The following is a 20787-nucleotide window of genomic DNA, read 5'->3' on the forward strand; positions in this document are numbered from 1 at the left end:
CGGACGATTGACTTCCTGACCGGCCTGAGGTGGTGAAGGTGAAGATGATGATTCAGATGAACTTGTTGAGGAAATCTCCGTAGGTTGGTGGTGTGCACTCCCACCATCCGTAGAAGGATTAGTTTCAATTTCATCGGCTACTTCTGATTGAGAAACTGGGGCTATTCCGGCGTTTTCGAAGACGGCTACATTCGTCCAGTATAGTTTTAGATGTTCTAGGTTGACTTTCCCTACATTATGTCCTGAGTTAGCGTCTTCTAACTCGTAGACAACGGGAGAATGTTTTGCTATGATTTTAAAGGGACCTGCCCATTTAGGACTAAGCTTTTTCATTAGTTGCCCTGTCGAACTTGATAAAGGATGTGTTTCCATCCATACTAAAGTCCCAACCTCAAACTCGAGAGGATCATGACGGAGGTCATAATACTTCTTTTGGTGCGCTTTAGCTAACTTAGACAATTCATTACTGAATGCTAATTGTTCCTTAAGAACCTTTAAAGCCTTGCTACGACTAGGGTCGTCATTGTCCTGAATGGGTTCTTCAATATCTAAATCCCAAGGGAGACGTGGCTCCCGCCCTAAATTCAAAAAAAAAGGGAGATCTTCCCGTATTTTCATGGGGTGCGGAATTTATTGCGAATTGAAGAAGGTCAAGGGATTCATCCCATCTATCATGGTGATTCCCGACATAAAATGAAATTAACTCGCCTATTACTCTATTAACTCTTTCAGTGGGATTTCCTTTAGGAGTATAGGGGGTAGTAAACTTTGGGTTAATTCGAAATGCTCTGCAAGTTTGCAGCCAAAGTTTTGAAGTAAACTGTACCCCTCTATCACTAAGGATAGCTTTCGGTGCTCCCCACCTAGTAATAGAGAGTTTAAGCATCCCCTAAACGCGTACGTGTAGCTACCTTCCACAGTGCATTAGACCAATGCATTGTCAAAGGTGGCTACACGTACGCGTATAGGGGATGCTTAAACTCTCTAATAATAGACTTAAAAGCCTGTACACAGGTCTTAGCGGTAATAGTTTTAAGTGGCATCATTTCCACGAATTTGGTCATATAATCGACGAAAACTATTAAATATTTGTAATGGTTTCTACTAGAAGGGAAAGGTCCCATAATGTCGACACTTATTTGGTCCCAAGAACTAGTTATTTCTGAGGGTTGCATTAGCCCTGGCTTTTTTCTGTTCCTAGCCTTAAATTGTTGGCATAAGGAGCAACCTCGAACATAATCCTGGACGTCACTAATTACAGAGGGCCACCAATATCTATAAGTAACTTTACTCAGGGTTTTATCTTTGCCCCTATGAGCTGACAGTGGGTGGTCGTGTAACAACCTCATGGCTTCTAACCTTAACCGAGGCGGTAAATAAATCTTTTCCGGATGATTTCTATAAGGTCTTCTATAAAGAAGATCATTCTTTATTTCAAACATTTTATTCCTAACTGGGTTAGGTCCTTGCAAGGAATTGATAATAGGGGACGCAAATGGGTCTTCCCTTTGAGATGTTCTGACATCTTCTATCGTAAAACTGAGTATAAAGATCTAGAACCTGGAGGACGTATTCGACCTTCTACAGACTCACTAGAAGACGTTGTACTAGTACTACTACCGGTAGAATTTTGACTAGTGCTACTACAAGTTGGATCCAACTTACTCTTAGAATTAGAAGTAGATGAGCTAAAGTTAATACTAAGGACGTTTATCGGAGATCTCGATAAAGCGTCAGCTACTACGTTTTCTACTCCTTTTTTATGCTTTATGGTAAAATCAAATGTTTGGAGGTACATAGCCCATTTAACTAGACGAGAATTGGGTTCCCTAATGTTAAACAACCATTGTAAAGCCTGATGGTCAGTGAGGACAGTGAATTTACGACCTTCTAGAAAGGGCCTAAACTTCTTAACTGCCCAACATATGGCTAAACACTCTTTCTCGCTAGTAGAGTACCTAGTTTCGGCATCTTTGAGCCCTGTGCTAGCATAAGCTATAGGGACTTCTACGTTATCTTGTAATTGGGAAAGAAGGGCACCTAACCCTGCATCACTAGCATCGGTAGTTAAGATGCACGGGGAATCCCTTCTAAAGGAAGCTAAGGGGTGAGCCTTACAAATGGCTTCCTTAATTTTTTCGAACGCTTGCTGCTGTTCGAATCCCCAAATAAATTTTTGATCCTTCCGTTTAAGTTTATTAATGGGTGCTACTATTTGAGAGTAGTGATTAATAAAACGGTTGTGCCAACCTGCCATCCCTAAAAATCTTTGAACTTCCTTAATATTTTTAGGAGGAGGAAATTTTTGAATGGCTTCTATCTTAGAAGGATCTATATGCACCCCTTTTTCATTTACAATGTGACCGAATATGGTAGCTTCTTTCTGAGCGAAACGACATTTCTTTAACTGTAGGGTGAGACCCGCTTCCTTTAACCTATTTAAGACATATTCCAAACACGTTAAGTGTTGATCCCAATCTTCGCTAAGTGAGATTAAATCGTCTAAATAGTCTATTAATTGGAAGTAATCTGCGTCCCTAAAAATCTCGTCAATTAGACGCTGAAAGGAGCTAGGGGCATTACATAGCCCAAAAGGGAGTACATTGAACTCGTATTTTCCCATGTGAGTCACGAAGGCAGTTTTTTCTCTGCTCTTAGGGTGCATTTCCACTTGCCAGTACCCAGATTTAAGGTCAAGTGTTGTAATATATTTAGGTCTTCCAACCCTAGCTAACATGTCCTCTATATTAGGTAAAGGATAAGGGTCTTTAATGGTGACCTGATTAAGTTTTCTGTAATCAATACAAAACCGATAGGGTTTACCCCGTTTTGTTTGATCAACTAAAACTACGGGCGAAGCCCAAGGAGAAACTGATGGTCTGATTATCCCGTCATCTAACATTTCCCTAACATGTTGTTCTATTATTTTCCTTTTTTGGTCATTAACACGATAAGGTTGAGATTTTATGGGCGGACTATTCCCTGTGTGAATCTCATGGAAGATTAGTCCAGTTCTTCCTACTTTATCGGAAAACAACTCAGGAAATTTCAATAAAAGGACTTCTAGTTGATGGCGTTGCTCATCAGTGATAGGGGCTGCAGAAACTGCGTCCCTAATATTATTTACAATCTCCTTATCTATGGGATCCTTTTCTGATGGTATTGAAAAAGGGATCCTTAAGTTACCCACTAGACATTGAGAGGCTTCAAAATCTAATTTGACCCTATTTTCTTCAAGAAAATCTTGTCCTAATATAAAGTCACTATTTAGGGAAGGAACTATGTAAAATTTAAATTTAAATGATTTCTCACTTTCATTTGACTTAAGAGTAAATTCTAACTCGTGAGAACCTTTTGTGAACGTATAACGGCCGTCGCCCCAAACTACACAATCTAGTTGTTCATCTTCAGGTAATTCTGAAGAATTTCTATGTTTACAAATTTTCTGCCACTGGTCAAGACTAACAAAAGAGGCATCGGCCCCGCTATCTAATTTAGCGTGAACTGTCGCGTGTTCAAAATTAACGGGAATAGTAACCCTTTTATAAACTGAACCTTTCTTGACTGATTCAATCCTCAAAGGGAACGCGACACGCTTTTTATTAGGGGAATTTATAGGGCACCGGGAGAGGGACCACGTGGGACCGCTCCCGTCTGGGCTTCCCCCGACTGGATATAACTTTTATTTGGGCAATCGGGTGCAAGATGACCAGGTTCTTGACAACCATAGCAGATGATAGAACGTGTAGAGGGGTAAGATAAGGCCAATTGACGACCAGGGGATTTAGATCTTTGATTATGATATCTAGTAAAAGATCTTTGTCCTCTATTTGGGTTATTAGCCCTGGCCTTAGCTCTAGAATCTAACGGTTGTAAGGGATGTTCCCATTTAGGAGAAGCAGGAGGATTACAAGGGCTATGACAATGCCCGGGGGAACACTGACCATGGGCGTAGCCCTTGTTAACTGGACAAGAGGACTCGGCTGTAACCTTAGGTTTTGGGGGAGATTTCCTCTTTTCCCTTCTCTCAGCATTTCTTTTCCTTACTTCAATATCCTTTTCTATCGTTTTACCAGAAGTTCTTAATTGTTCCATAGTAGTAAACTGTAGGAAAAGGAGGGGAGTTCTTAGCTCATCCCTTAAGTTGCTTTTAATAATAGGAACTAAATCCTTTTCGGGAAGAGGATAGGTCATCCCTAAATTCAACTTCATAACTTCCCCGAAAAAATCCTCTACTGATTCCTTATCTTTTTGTATCCTCTGGGAAATCTCTATTTTTAATTTGGAATCAGCTTCCGAATCTCTAAACTGAACTTTAAAGTGTCTTTGGAAAGTTTTCCAAGTTAAGTGAGGATGGGAAGGGTTTGAACTGCACATTTCGTCGTATTGACGGATTAAATCCCTATACCAATACAGGGCATGCCCTCTTAAAAGGAGAGGCAATGCAGCTAACCTTTCCTCATTAGATAGTTTATGAAACTTAGCATACTCCTCAAAAGCTGCTAAAAACTCGGTGGCGTTTTTATTAGACGATCCCAAAAAAGCTAACCTTTCTGGCGGTTCTATAGGGACTTTTCCCATTTGAGGAGCAGAACTTCTAGTTATTAATGAGGGTAGATCCCTAACTAGTCTATCCAAACTAATAGCTATAGCTTTGTTTATCGCTACATTTTGCTCTACGGCTTTTGCCTGCGTGGTTGAATTATCAGCCAATGTTTGGAGTAACGGTAATATAAAAGCTTTTAATTCCTCATCACTAGTGTTTGGTCCTAATTGAGGAACTTGTTGATGCCAAGACGTTTGGGTTTCGATAGTTCTAACCCTTGGATTAACTTGTGTACCAGCAAAACTAATTTTAGGCTTAGCGGAGGTGGACTCTAATTTAGGAGGTACAAGGGACTTTATCCCAGTTTGAGGAGGGAGATTAGAGGGAGTTAAACTTCCCTTAGGTGGAGGAACATTCTTATGAGGAAATAGTTGATAAAGAGAGAAATCCGATTCAGAAGAGGCGGCCGCTCCCTTCCTTGTCTCTGAATCCTCTTCAATTTCCCCAATTCGAAGCATCCGGTTGAATTCCTCCAACGGATTTTCGGTTTCTGGCGGTGCTAGCATGTCGCCATCGTTTTCCGTAGATGTAATCGTATCTTCGGTTGATTGTTCTTCCCTTTTCTTTAAAATAAAATCCTCCTCGTCCTCAGATGTATGAGGCGATCTCCATTGTTTATTGTAGTTGTCCGAGTAAGCCATAGTATTGAATTCAAATTAAATTACAATAGTCAAATTACTTTACAATCAGTTAAGCCAAGTTTAAACAATATAATTAGTAAGTCATCTAAATTCAGTACATTTATTTACAATGATAATTTATTATTAGATTAACACTTAATTTAATTATGATCAAGTTAGATTTAATTTAATTACAATTATCTTTAATACATTTACCATTGTGGAAGCCGAGGCTTAGTACCACATGGGGCGGATATCCTATACCAACAATGATAAACAAAATTCTACAGGACCGACCGAGGCTTAGTCGAGTCCCTGTTCGGGCGCCAATTTTATGTAACCCTCTGTAGAATAATTTAACTATGGGAGTATCTCCCGAGGGCCATAAAAATAGAATAAAGACAACTTACTTTAGATGTCAAAATAATTGAAGACAAGTCTTCCAAAACTTTATTAATATTAGAAAAATAGGGATAAACCCAACTAGACCGTACTCTTTACAGTATGAAAATAATAAGGCAACCGTTCAGTCCGAGCGCTGACTAGAGACTGACCAACAAAATCATAGAAATTATAATCTGAGGAGGGACATGTAACATGGAGGTATAACACCCTGCCAGATCCAAGGAGTAGAACTCCAGGAATCTGGCAGCCATGTTACAAAATAACAAAAGTTTTAGTTTACCATCTGTTGCCATGCGACGTTTTTGAATTCGAGAATAGGTTCCTTTACCGGCATCTCGATCTTCTGGGGTCCGTGTATACTGCACTCCTTGATGTGGTCCTTGTAGTTTTCCTCCGAGTTTACACCGGAGAATCGATGCAAGCAATAACGACAATAATAGTTCGTGTTTGCGTGTGCGGTGAACACCTTCGCTAGAAGTCGACTCATGCTTCGGATTAAGCAGAAATGCTTCTTCTCACCCTCGGTTAATAGCAATAAATCTACTTGACGCGGTTCCTCAACTCTGTTGGAACTCACGTAAAGGGGGAAGACCTCTTTCTCGTATCCGAATACATTAATCGAAAGGTTATTCACCCGTTCGAAATTCTCTAATTTACCGGTATTTAATTCCACGGGGAACGTAATACCGGCCATGTTCAATTCGTTACTATACTCTAGGTACTTAGTTACACGATGAGGGGCATTTCCATGGTTAACAGGGTGTAAATGTGCCAAAATTGACCATAAGAAACACTTATTGTCTGTATTTTGCACATTTAAAAGGGCTTTTTTAGCTAAAAGATTTTTAGGGGTTTCAAAGTACGTACCCCCGTGAAGCGGGAGGTACGCTATAATATTAATTTGCAGGAAGAGAATTTTATCTAAAACCCACCCACTACCTTGCGCTTCGTACTCCTCCATTAAACGTTTCAGAGTCCTAATGCTAAAGTCTATCTGTCCGGGGATTACGTCGGGGTTCAAAATAGCAAGGTTTTGGGTTCTGTGATAAATTAAATTTTCTACTTCCTCGTCAGTGTCAGCTAACTGACGGGTGTAGCGAGCCCTGACAGTTAAATACCACTTAATCCCTCTATCTCTAGCCAGTTTATTGCGTAAGTAATTTTCAATCGCTACCCTATGTCTACCCACGTACAGCTCTACGTCTGTCTCAGTCACTACAGGTGTGAAACGTGCACAAAAAATAGCCCTACCGAGTACTTCTAGTTCCTCTAGCTCGTCGTGAAGAGGAACTTCCGGTGACGCAACGATGGGTTCCTCCTCCTGCTCTTGACCACCACCACCCTCCTGCTGATCCATAAAGCGATGGATGTCGCGGTTCTCCTGGCTGGAAAGGGCTGGGAAGTCATCCTCCTGGTCCATGAACTCGTTCAGGGCACGATTTCCATCGTCGGACAGCTCATCAAGATTTTCGCAAACGGCGGGTGGAGGAGTTCCCAGTAGAGATCCATTGATGACACCTTCTCGGTTCATGAACGCGTTCAGAGCACGATTCTCATCGTCGGACAGTTCATCTTGGGAGGGAATAAAGTAGGACGTGGACCGTTTCGGCCGCTTCGTCTCAGGAGTGGATGGGTCGGACGTGGACCGTTTCGGCCTCTGCATCCCAGGACAGTTCATCTTGGGAGGGAATAAAGTAGGACGTGGACCGTTTCGGCCGCTTCGTCTCAGGAGTGGATGGGTCGGACGTGGACCGTTTCGGCCTCTGCATCCCAGGAGGGATAAAGGTGGAGGTTGATGGACCCGAGAATGGAATAACAGGAGGAACAAAGGTAGAGGTTGATGGTCCCAAGAATGGGACAAAGGTAGAAGTTGATGGACCTGCATTGGTCATGAGGGGGAGTGGAACCTTAGGGGTAGAGTGTCGGGTAGCCACGTGTAACGTTAAATTCGCAAGTCTGGTATAAACGGCCGGACATTGCGAGCACGGGTATTTAACATCCCCGTGTTTCTCCCTTTTATGTCTCAAAAGCTCCCTGTTCCCTTGGTAGGAACGCTCACAAATATTACACTAAAACATTCTCAAAGAATGATAAAGACAATCTTAATCTCGGAAAAATCGCAAGTACTTGTAAAAATACGCAAGTACTTGTAAAAAAAATACGCAAGTACTTGTAAAAATCACAAGTAATTTCGGTACTAGCCCGTAAACTTTTTCTTACCCTCCGCAAAATAACTTGCAACAGCAAATGTTACCAAGTATTGAAAAATACTATAAAGCAACAAAGGAGCAGGCTGGAGCTCGTCTGAAGTCAGGAACAAAAGTGACTGAGTTTGGACTCGTGCCAGGCTTTTATACTCTTGCCTCTTGGCGTCGTCCATTTAATCTTTGCCCGAACTATCATATGGGTTTTTCCGTTGGCGTCAAGTCGAAAACCGCGCCATGTTTCGAAACTCACGCCAAGTTTCAATCTAGTTTGTTTATTTACAAGTATCCTGGCATAAACAAACATTGTGGCGTCGTCCATTTAATCTCTGCCCGAACTATCATATGGGTTTTCCCATTGACGTCACGATAGGAGCCACGCCACGTTTCGAAATTCCCGCCAAGTTTCAATCTAGTTTGTTTACTTACAAGTTTCCTAGCATAAACAAACATTGCAACCCCAACTATCATCCCATGTTGACACTAACCGCTTTCATACAAGCGCTTATCATGATTTCTAATTATTGACATAGGCCGCTTATTTACCATCCGAGTTTCTCTATTCACGTTCATCGACCTCGTTATTTACATTACCTATCCATGAAACTGCAAAATAGGCCTATCAATAAAGAGAAATTGGTTTAAGTTGAAATAATTTCTAAAGTTTATATTTAGAAGTATTAAATTCAGATATTAAGTTGAAATAACTCCTAAAATTTGGAATATGCCTATATATTTAGTTAAATAGTATTAAATTTGAATATATATAACTCCTAAAATTTGAAATAGGCTTATATTTAGGTTAATGAAAAAGTATTAAATTTGAATATTTATTATTTAAATTCAATGTATTACAGGAATTTTTTAGAGTTACATACACTTAGAGATACCATTTGCTTACAGAATTGAAAACTTAAGAAAGTGGAAATATTAACTATCATCTCGATATTTAAATTAGACACGGCATTAGAATAATGTTCATCCACACGTTCGCTCCATTCCGTCATTATACAATCATGCTGTAATTGTGAAGGATGGTCGATGATGCAGCCGTTGCACGAATTCTTTATTCCCTCAGTAAGTTGCTGTATTACTATGTCCTTAATCGCACTCTCCACACGTTTTGCTTCGGTAATGAATGTCGTCACCTGAATGTGTTTTTCCAATAACTTCTCCCATAGGAATGGTCCTATGGCAAATCCATTCCTAGTTGGGTATTGGATTCCGTAGTTCGCTCCTTGTCCCTGGATCACTTGGCGGATATTTAACATCTTCCTTTCCTGGTAAGTTACATGTTGCATACGCTTGTCCATCGATCCCTCGAAAAAGCACGTGGTGGGTTGAGCGTCATCCTTCTCGAAAAATCCGTTTATGGAGTCCTTCATTCCGTAAAGTTGCATATATTCTTCCTCGCTTAATACGATCCCTGTTGAGCCATCGGTCATTCCTAGTCTAATCCTACAGTCCGGCGTTACAATGACTGATTTAGTTGAAGAAATCTCGAACACGTTGGAGTTATCCCTAAATATTCACATTAAATATGGTAATCACATTTAATGTGATACAAACCAAGGTTATAGCACTAAGATTTTATGGGAAATTATACTTACATTTTTCGGATCTGGATTGGTACTTCAATGAGGGATATAGAATGCCTTATCTTTAAACCGTCCTCGTCTTTTATACTTTAATGTCACGCGACTTTCTGACCATGTAAACATGGCGCACTTTTTAGACCAATCATGTTCTTATAGTGAACATGGCGTTTAAACCACGTGTATGACAAGGGTTATTTACCACGTTGTCGAATATGACGCTTAAGCCTAACATTGACGCCATGATTGATTCACTGACGTCATAGCAGGATTGTGAGAAAAAATATTTGATTCACTGACGCCATAAGAGGAAAAATGTTGTGGGCGCCCACTGACGCCATATTTATTGGTGCCAGATCATGTGCCATCTGGCACTGTCTGACGCCACTGTCCCAAAGGTAACACTTCCTATTTACTAGTATGGAAACAGCGGCCTTGAATCGCGTTTCGAGCGCAGTAAAGGAGCATCTTATTAAGATAAGTAACCATGAAATTGTGTTTATACACATGGCAGATATCATTATAGAGTTTTATAACGCCATTTATGATAATTTATACGGGGACCCCGAAGATATATCTTGCTTGGATGGCCAACCTGAGAAATTCGACGCAGTGGTGGGGTACTTCACTAACTGTATAACGTCGTACCAGGTAGTGACGAAATTCAACAATGCTCTTCAGGAAGAAAATCTTGAAAATACATTTTACAATTATAATTTATTTTCTGTAATTTCGGGGCAGGTAACTTATTTAAAAACCCGTATGCATTTACTAACTCATTTTTAATTTATATCTACTTGCTAATTTGCTTTTTTTGGTGTCTAAAATAAATTGAATTGAACTAAAAACTGGTCTATTTGTATATAACTAATACTAAGCATATCTTTTTTTCTTTTGCTATTTAAGCCTAAAAACTTTGACGCTAAAAAATATAAGCTTAATTTAAATAAAGAGAGAAGTATATAAAGCGAAAACAAAATTTTTTTATTTAAAAAAAAATATTTCCAAAAAAAAACACTTTTTTTACATTTTATTTTTTTTGGGGTGCCGCCCACCCCCGCCCTCTTGTTCACGGCAACGAGAGAGTTTGCACGAGTGCACGAAAGCCTTCGAACATTATATTGTCCCGGCATTCGTACACCCGTGTGTGGCGCGCGGGGACTTCTAAAAATCGAACCCGACGGTATAGGTGCAACTGCGAGAGTTCCTGGATCACCCTGTAGAGAAGAGAGAAAAAAAAGGATTAATAAAGTATTGGATAACTAATAAAAAAAATTAACTTACCGGAACCCTCGACAGTTTAAGGCCAGGAGGCTGTAATAAAAATTATAAAACTAAATTTAGATAAAATCATAAAATAATGCGTGAAAACTCACTCGTGGGGAATGAAGATACAATTATTATACACGACCTGCCTAACTTGGTTTAGCAGGTCGTGCATAAAATCATCGTCCACCACGACCTCGGCGAGTATCGCCAGGTACGCCGTGATTTGATAGATTAAACTACGAATAAACAGAAATTATAATTTCGCGTTATATTGCCCCAAAGATAAAATATTCACTTACAAGTCACCGTTGACGCTCAAATCAGCCTCTCCCGGCCGAGGCATCACTTGCCAAGGATAATAGATAGCCGGGAGAGGAACGTAATGGTCTGGTGATGGTGTCCTTGGAGGCGTGGGCGGAAGTGACGCGCTTGGTGGCGGGCGCCGCTTTGGCCCGACGACACACAATTGTGGCCGCCGATGTGGGGCCTCGGGGGTCCCTGAACGGGATGTCCCCGACGAGTCCGAAAACTCACAGGGGGAATATGGGGTGTCAATCCCGTGAACATAACTATAGAGAAAGATTTTTTTAGGTCTTCTCTTAAAAAACTAAGTTTTAAAAAAGTTTTTTCTTACCATGTTGAAGACAGGTCCATCGCTTCTTGTTGGTGGTTCATCATCTTGTTAAGTCCGAGAGAAAGTGGTGACTCTGGGGGGGTCAACCTCGTTGTTTTATATTTTTTACTAGGGTCAAGGCGTGTTCGAGATCAAAAACGTCACTCCAAGATGGTTAGCATGTACAAAGGTAAATATTTTCGCGGGCAAAATGATCAGAAGCCTTGCCATTGGACTAAAAAAAATTTCAGATGTCTTTCTTTTTGGATACATTTGGAAAAACGCCCTTCAGCATTTCTTTGATCTACCGTACAAGGGTCTTTGGTTTAACCGTATTTACCATTTCGAATTGAGACAATCCATGTTAAAAGCTTATAGAGGTTACTATAGTGAAAGGCAGGATGATGTCCTTAGCTTTGAGCTTTGAAAATGATTTCAACGCGTTCATGGCGTCTTACGGCCCTTTTCAACTAGTAATAATTCTATTGTGATATATTTTTTCTTGAAAGGGCTTGTCGGGGAGAGGGGGAGGCTATGTTCATTGTTTGGTATTCTATTTTAGGATCTTTTAGCACAATTCATCTAAAAACATCTTCGCTTCCGATAACGTGCTTACCTAAGATCTATATACCATAAAATGATAAAATTCTTCTAACTCTTGTAGAAGTCTAAAAAAGCGTTCCTTTTGGACATAAGTACTTCGCTGTAGGCAAAAATAGGAAATAAATTCAATAACAAGCTAACGCTATAGGGCAAGGCCCTATAAACATTGAAAAAATATAAGATATATACGGAATTAGTTGATGGTACAACACCTATTTGTATCTTACAAACGCTACAGGACAATACAAATCTCGAAGAAGCTATAACACGCAGGGAATGGATGCTTTGTCAAAGCAAGGTTCCACTCTTAAATGAGAATGAGTTCAACGCGTTCATGGCGTCTTACGGCACTTTTCAACTAGTAATAATTCTATTGTGATATATTTTTTTCTTGAAGAGGCTTTTTCGGGGAGAGGGGGGCTATGTTCATTGTTTGGTATTCTATTTTAGGCTCTTTTAGCACAATTCATGTAAAAACATCTTCGCTCCCAATCCCGAGATTACCTAACAGGCGGATATCATATAATTCCCATAGCTATTGTAGAGTTCTAAAAAGTGTTCCTTTAGGGTGTTATTATTCAGCAGTATGCAACCGTGTTGGGGAATAAATTCGATAACAAGCTAACGCCATTAAGGGGACATGCCCACTTTGGGGAAAATTAGCCATCATGACGTACAAAAAGAATCAAAATAAACGTAGAATAATGTTTTTTTTTTGTTTTTTGTTAAAGCAAGAATAACTACCCCGGTATTATGAAAAATAAAGTAAGGTTTGTTGATACAGTTAATCACTAAATAAGAAAACGGGGTCGGGAATGACTCAAGAAAAATGGTGGTGTTCAAATCCATTCTTCCGGGGAAAGAGGAGAACAACACTGGGTTCCAACAAGAGAAAAAATGTTACATAGACGGTCAATATGACCTAATTATCAAAGAAAACAAATAAACTAATCGGATAATCCTGGAAAACTAATCCATCCTCCTCCGGGCTTAACTGGAATATCGGAACAACTTCTGAGAAGTTGACCACAAAATAGCGGCTACGTCCGCGACCGGTAATGCTTTGGCTTGCGCGATTCGTTCGATTACGGTAAAAACCAGTCCAGGGGATGGCACGGCTGAGGACGCTCCACGGGTCGGCGCGAACATCGGCGCCCCGACTGCGCTAGTAGGCGCTCTACCGGGATACCGATAAGAAACCTACGCATATATTGCGGCTCCATAGCCGGGGATAGAGCAAGGTATAACCGGGGGAACCGGGCGAGGAATTTTTCGGCCACGTCGCGACCGCCGGAAACATTTAGTAAGACGATGACGTGTCCGGGAGGGAGTACTTCCCCTAGCAGACAGTAACAGGTTCTGAAGGCATCCTTTTCCTGTCGCCCTTCTCTGCAAGAAATTAGCACCGGGTAATCGTAGTTCGTGACTAAACGCAACTGTAGCCGGAAGGCCTGAATTTGGATTTCCGGGGCAAAGATCGATGACTCGGGAAGAATCCAATCGAATCGAATTGCGCCGATCGCGCGGACTTTAGAGAAAGCCAGGGCTTGGATCAACTGGCGTTCTATGCGCTCATCTTGTAGGTAGACTTTAGCATATAAGGGCGGAATGCCAACCGCACCAAGAACCCCGGAATTTGCCAAGACCGATTTTATAAAATCAATGTTAAGTTCGTCCGGAATGGCGCCAAAGTGGGATACACATCCTTTAAATCCCTCCGGGAAACGTTCCGGAAGGGCCCGGACATGCCGGGAAAAATGCATAATGTCAGTTCCAGTCCGGGACGCATAACAGGGCAGTGAACAGAATATGTCCACATAGCGGGGAGGTGGCCCCGCTTCTTCTGCAGTGTTCACCGGAGCACCGTCTATTATAGCGAGGGCCATCATCTGCTCCTCCACGGATGGGGAAGATGTGGCCGCCAAACCCGTCGTTTCGTCCATATTTGACCCCTCACCCGACGTGTCCGCGTCTTCCAAATTGTCCGCTCCTCCGGCAATCTCCACGACTAACGGCCGGGTGGTGGGAATGTCCTTAGCCGACGCGCCCGCGTCTTCCAGATTGTCCGCCCCCGGTAATCTCCACCACTAACGGCCGGGTGGTGGGAATATCGTCTTCGTCACTTGACGACGCTTCCCTTAAACCAAAAAGTTGGTCCCAATAAGATTTTGGGCGTGAATCTGCCATGGCCTGAAAGGTAAAAAGAGACTTATGCTAGCCGCATTTCGTTCAAAAGGTCCATGCTAAACAATCCTAAGCAAGCAACTGCAAATAAAACGAAACGGAAAGCAGGAGGAGTACGACCGGGCGTGCATTACCATAGAACATGTCGGAGGATCTCAAATGGGGGATACGCAAACGGTTGGGGCTTCATACTAAAATTCTGCATTCCCAACCGCCGGGCTTGGTCGCGATGTGTTCCGAGAAAAGCTGAAATCTGTTTGTATGATCGTAACTTCTCCCTAACTGGTTCCGGGGTATAATAGTACACATCCCCAATTCGACCCCCGGTATCCTTTCTTAAAACTATTTCCCCTTTCCACCCATACTGGAAAGGAGCCATTAACAAGTCATCCTGGGTACTCTGACTTTGACTTATCCCCGTGGGAGTCCTTGACTGAGCTTTGCCCAACCCCGGGTCCCTCTGAACCCCACGCTTCCGCCTTCCTTCCCCGGAAGGACCTGCCACCGCTAGGTCTACCCGTTGCTCTTCCTGTTCCTCAACTCGACCCCGGCGTCGGAGATTATATTCCCGCCGTGGTATCGGGGTGGGAACCGAGTCGTTTTCTACTGGCATGTCAAGAGTCGGAACGGGTATATCTGGTTCTACATCTATCGATGTTGACGACCTATCGACAACCCCTTCTGCCTGGTTTTGACGAGGCCGGAAGTCATATAATCTAACGGTCACCGTATCCCAGACATTCTCCTGACCGTCCCGGGAATCTGCCTCAATAAACGATCTTTCGTTCTGTGTTGCAACCAGCTCATGCTCTGGCTCATCTCCTGGGTCTGCATCGTTCTCCAGTTCCTGTATTACCGGTGGGATCTCAAACTCCGTGATTTCCTGGGTTTCGAGGACCACCGAGTTCAGTAGTAGTTTCAACTGATTGATATGCCAAGTACCGGCCAAAGCACCTGACTCCAAATCCATGATAACATAGGAAACTGGTGATATCTTTTCGACTACCCTATAGGGAGCCTCCCAAGCTGGAGCTAACTTAGCCGAGAACTTGTCCTGCTTTCCACACTAATTGCCCCACTTCTAGCTCCCCATCGGAATAGTTCCGGTCATAGAAGCGTTTTTGTTTGGCACTGGCTTGCTCATTCATTTCCTGAGAAAAGTCAATGGACAACTGCCATTCCCGGAGCGGCCCATCCTCATAACCCCTAATCTCTCCTTCGATGTCCTCGGGTATCCCGGCAAAGGTACGCTCATCCTAGGGTATCGTAGGCTCATAACCATGATGTAAATAAAAGGGGGATGAACCAGTGGAAGTATGTATGGCACTGTTAATGGCCAACTGAATAAGGGGCAAGCTTTCGTCCCACTTCGTATGGACATTCCCTGTATAAATACTCATGAGTTCGCCTATGACCCTACTTGCCCTTTCTGTCATATTCGCCTGGGGATGATATGGGGACGTGAATTTTAACTGAACTTTTAACATTCGGCACAAGCGCTTCCATAATACAGTTATGAACTCAGGCCCATTGTCCGATAATAAGGCTGTCATAGTACCGTGACGTGAAACATACTGTAGTAAGATCTTACACAGTATAGGGGCGGTAACACTCAGCGCCGGAAATATCTCTACGTACTTGGTAAAATAATCTACCATTACTACCAGGAACCTATTCTTGGATTTCGATACAGGTAAAGGATCCATAATATCAATCCCTACCAAATCCCAGGGATGTATTTTATGAGAAGGAATCATTAAACCTGGTTTCTTAGTATTCCTACTCATATCTCTGACAAGTTTCGCATCCCCGGACATAATCTTGTACCAGGGAATACAACTTCGGATGGTAGTATTTAGCTTGCAACCGTTTATACGTAGCGGTACGACCTCTATGACCCGATAACGGATGGTCATGGTAGGCTTGACATATCCGCGGTACTATCGCGGTGGGAATAACTACCTTTTCCGGTTGAAAACCCTGGGCTATCCGGTATATCATATCATCCATTAGTATATACAATTTTGACGCCTTTCCATTTTCTAAGTCCTGTCTAATAGACTGCCAATACGGATCACTAGCCTGTGCTAACTTAATATCGGCCTTAGTTGCCACGTCTAACGAGAGACCTAATGCTACTGGGTTACAGGATACCATATTGACCCGGAAAGCTTGACGGTCGCGACCGGGCGACTGATCTATGTCGTCCGTCTCTAAGACCTTTGGACTGACTGTGTCCAAATCTGATACCGGGCATCGAGACAAGGCATCGGCAACCCCATTTTCCCGTCCGGATTTATGCAGGATTTCGAACGGCATAAATTCCTGTAGCTCCAAGGCCCACCGCATAAGCCGACTTTTCTTATCCTTCAAGCGCAGTAACCAGCATAACGCCCTGTGATCCGATAAAACTGCAAATTCCCGGCCCTCTATATAGTGGCGAAATTTACGGACGGCTTCCACAACCGGTAATTCCTCCTGCTCTGGAGTACTATATTTTAATTCTGAAGGTCTTAAGAGACGACTGGTATATGCCAACGGCACTTCCACTCCCCCTTGAATCTGGGTTAACATCCCCCCAATACCGATGCCACTGGCATCTGTAGTAACAATAAATTTCCCATCCGGGGTTGGGGCCTGTAGCATAACTGCTTCCGCTATAGCCTGCTTTAAATCCTGATAAGATTGCTCTTCCTCATCGCCTCACCGCCATCGCTGGTGTTTACGTTTTAATCGATTAAAAGGGGCCGTAAGATCCGCGAAATGAGGGATAAACCGGGAGTGAAACCCACACATCCCTTAGAAGGATAAAACCTGTTTTATGGTTCGTGGTCTGGGGAAGTTCCTAATTGCGTCTACTTTCTCTGGGTCAATCTGTACACCCTGCGCGCTTACTACATAGCCGAGCACCGCAACCTTAGAAACTCCAAAACTCGATTTTCTTAAATTAAGCGTTAAACCGGCGTGTTTCAGCTGTGAAAGCGCATACCGGAGAGGTTCCAGGTGTTCCTCCCAGTTAGCATTAGCGATGACAATGTCATCCAGGTATACACCGACCCCAAATCGTCTCGCATATTTCAAAACTTTATTCATCAACCAAAAAAATGTGGATGGGGCATTCTTTAACCCGAACGGCATTACGAGCCATTCAAATTTTCCCTCCCTGGTGACAAATGCCGTTTTTTCGATATCATCCGGATGCATCTCTACCTGCCAGTATCCGGACTTTAGGTCAAGCTTAGTGATATATTTGGGCTTTCGCATAGAATCTATGATATCTTCGATGCGTGGCACCGGGTAGGGATCATCCACAGTAACACTATTTAATCGGGTAACGTCTATACACATTCGTTTCTCGGTTGTTTTTCTTTCCCACCACTATAGTAGGCGACGCTCACGGACTATCTGAAGGCCTGATTAACCCCTGTTGCAATAAGTCCCTGACCTGATTATCTATTTCTTCACTAGCCACCCGGCTATGGTTATACGGTTGTCGGTGGATAGGGACAGTCCCTGGTTTTAACTTGATACGGTGTCGTAATAGGTGAGTTCTACCCGGACGACCGGAGAAAAGGGAGGAAAATTCTTGACAGATTTTCATTAAGTCCTCCACTTCTCGTTCCGTTAGCGTACCCATGTTTAACTGGGTCACATCCACTGTCCCTGTGTCGAGTTCTTGGTTTTGGGTGAACCCGGGCGCAAGGTCTCTCAAATAAATGAGGGGAAGAGTATATCTACAATACCGGAATTCGTTACGTTCATGGTCGATGCTAGCTCGCAGTTCGTCAAAACGTGGACTCGTACCGGTGTTGTGCCCATTTGCCTCCCCAAATCTATCTCCAAATCAATATAACCCACGGAAGTCGTAGTTACACCCTTGACCATCTTCGACTGAGGAACAACCAACGAAATGACTCCTAGTTTATGTAAAAAGTCCCAGGCGACAATACTATGATCTGCCCCACTATCAAGAAAAGCAATACATGGTTTGCAAGCGATCTGAATTACTATACCCTTAAGTCGACTGTCATTAATACTATCCCCCCTGACTGAATTCATGTGAAGCAGGTCTTGTGTGTTCCGGCGCACATCCTGAGACCCTTCCAGGATGCGTCCTAAGCGTTTCCCGAACCTGGTGCCGGGCCTTGTGGGGCAACAGGTGGAAGCGCCGGTAAATTTCTCGCTTGAGCCGGGCGAGGTGGGGTACCCGCGGGTCTGGGGCAATCCCGACGAAGGTGGCCAAAACTACCACAACGATAGCATGCCTGGGATAGTGGTGGTCTATTAGGGCCACTCGTCTGTCCGGTATTACTGGCCGCGGTCCCGGGAGGACCGGAAAAACGCACTCTTGGGCCAGGACCTGAAGTATACCCCCCTGTTTCTCCTGGGGTATACTTTCGGTCGAAACCGCTCTGGATACGCTTAAACTCTCGTTGCACTTGAGCCATGGTACGACATAAACCCTCCGGCAACAGCAAGGTGATTTCCGGTAAAACATTGGTAATTAAAATTTAGACTAACTCGTGTTCGTCAAGAGGGTCGACTAAGGTTTCATTCAACTGTACTACTCGTCTACGGTATGATTGTAGATCTTCCCCTACAGCCTGTCTTATACTATATAGGGCGACCCTAATCTCTCTGTCCCTTCGGGAGGACAAATATTCCTACTTGAATTGTTGAAGAAAATATCCCCAATCCCCGGGACGATTAGCATAGCGACTAAGGGTTTCCCGCCAGCTGAGGGCGTCTTCCTTTAGTGACAGGGGTATAAATAACTCTAGGTCCTGGACCTCAAATTTATGATGCCGAATAAACATTTCCATTTGACGTAAGTATAACTTGGGATCCTCCCGACCCGAGAAGTTGGGCAACATTATAGACTGTCCCAGAACAGGGTTATAACGTGAGCCGCCGGCGGGAGTTGCTACTATCTGTACCGGGTTAGTGGGGTACCCCGGCGGGGACATATTGGTTCCAGTCACTCTATGAGTTACTCGGGGTGGTGTTTGTGGCAAATTAACCATCGGAACATGCTGAGCTGGAGCAGCAGGGGGGTGAGGTATTGGTCCCCATAACCCTATGAGTTACTGGAGGTGGTGTTTGTGGCAAATTAACCACCGGAACATGCTGAGCTGGAGCAGCAGGGGGTGAGGTATTGTTACCCATAACCCTATGAGTTACTGGAGGTGGTGTTTGTGGCAAATTAACCACCGGAACATGCTGAGCTGGAGCAGCAGGGGGGTGAGGTATTGGTCCCCATAACCCTATGAGTTACTGGAGGTGGTGTTTGTGGCAAATTAACCACCGGAACATGCTGAACTGGAGCAGCAGGGGGTGAGGTATTGTTACCCATAACCCTATGGGTTACCCGAGGTGGTGTTTGTGGCGGATTAACCACCGGAACATGCTGAGCTGAAGCAGCAGGGGGTGAGGCATTGGTACCCAAAACCCTATGAGTTACCCGAGGTGGTGTTTGTGGCGGATTAACCAACGGAACATGCTGAGCTAGGGCAGCAGGGGGTGAGGTATTGGTTCCCATAACCCTATGAGTTACTCGAGGTGGTGTTTGTGGCGGATTAACCACCGGAACATGCTGAGCTAGGGCAGCAGGGGGTGAGGTATTGGTTCCCATAACCCTATGAGTTACTCGAGGTGGTGTTTGTGGCGGATTGACCACCGGAACATGCTGGGGTAGAAGAACAGGGCTCCTACCCCGAGCTATTGCCAGATACTACCATGCGAGGGGATTCCCCCGGAGAATTACGACTTTTTGGTCTAGCCGGACTATTAGGTACGGCACCCTGATTCCTTGGTAATGAGGAGATGGGCGGTTTGACAGTTCCTGGCTGGACGAAGGAAACCTGAGGGGGGGCAGAGGCTAAAACCTGTCTCTGTTGAATATCCACGGCGTCTAACTCGGAAGGTCGTAAGATACTACCCGACCTGGATGATTTACTGGAATTGGCCTTATGTGAAGGTCCTGAGCCGTTAAAGCCCTTACTTTTCAAATCACAATCCTTAAGGAACCGGACCATTAATTCAGAAGAGCCGGACCGAGGTGGCAACTGACACGCTGTGCCAGGGTTTGGATTTAATGTCAAGGGTATGGGAGGCCCTGGATGTTTAACATGACCAGTTGGCAACTGGGGATAAATACTCTGACGAGGTTGGGGAAGATATTAAACCCATGTAACGGGGTATGTCGATTATATCCCACGGTCACACTGACTTCCCGGTATAGCAAATAGCCCACATATCCCAAAGTCACCGTGACCGCAAATGGGATAAAATAAGGGAGAATTATTTGATCCCATATAAAATAGAGCCCCATTTTGAATTCAAAAAAAAAATAAGAAAGCCACTTAAATTAATCAATACTTTGACAATAAGACCAAGGCCCAAGTTGGCAGCCCCTGAAGGTAGGCTAAACCTATGCGCAATGACTCAGCCCGGTAACAATAATAGCGACCGAGGCTTAGGATAAATGGTTTACGGTTCAGTCCAAAATTAAATTGACCCTAAGTAAGAGGTAAATTCATACCCTTACCGAGAATTGGTGATAATTTAATAAGGCAAAGGCAATCAGGAAAATAATAAAGAAAAACTTTTCTTCGTGGTTGGGCGAACTCAAAAATCTCGTGATACAACTAGTACGGCAATCAACCTGGAATGGCTTCCGAAAGAAAAC

This window comes from Phalangium opilio, unplaced genomic scaffold (assembly GCF_054372755.1).
Source record: "Phalangium opilio isolate 3A_F unplaced genomic scaffold, DU_Popi_V2 ptg000063l_1, whole genome shotgun sequence".
Taxonomy (NCBI): domain Eukaryota; kingdom Metazoa; phylum Arthropoda; class Arachnida; order Opiliones; family Phalangiidae; genus Phalangium; species Phalangium opilio.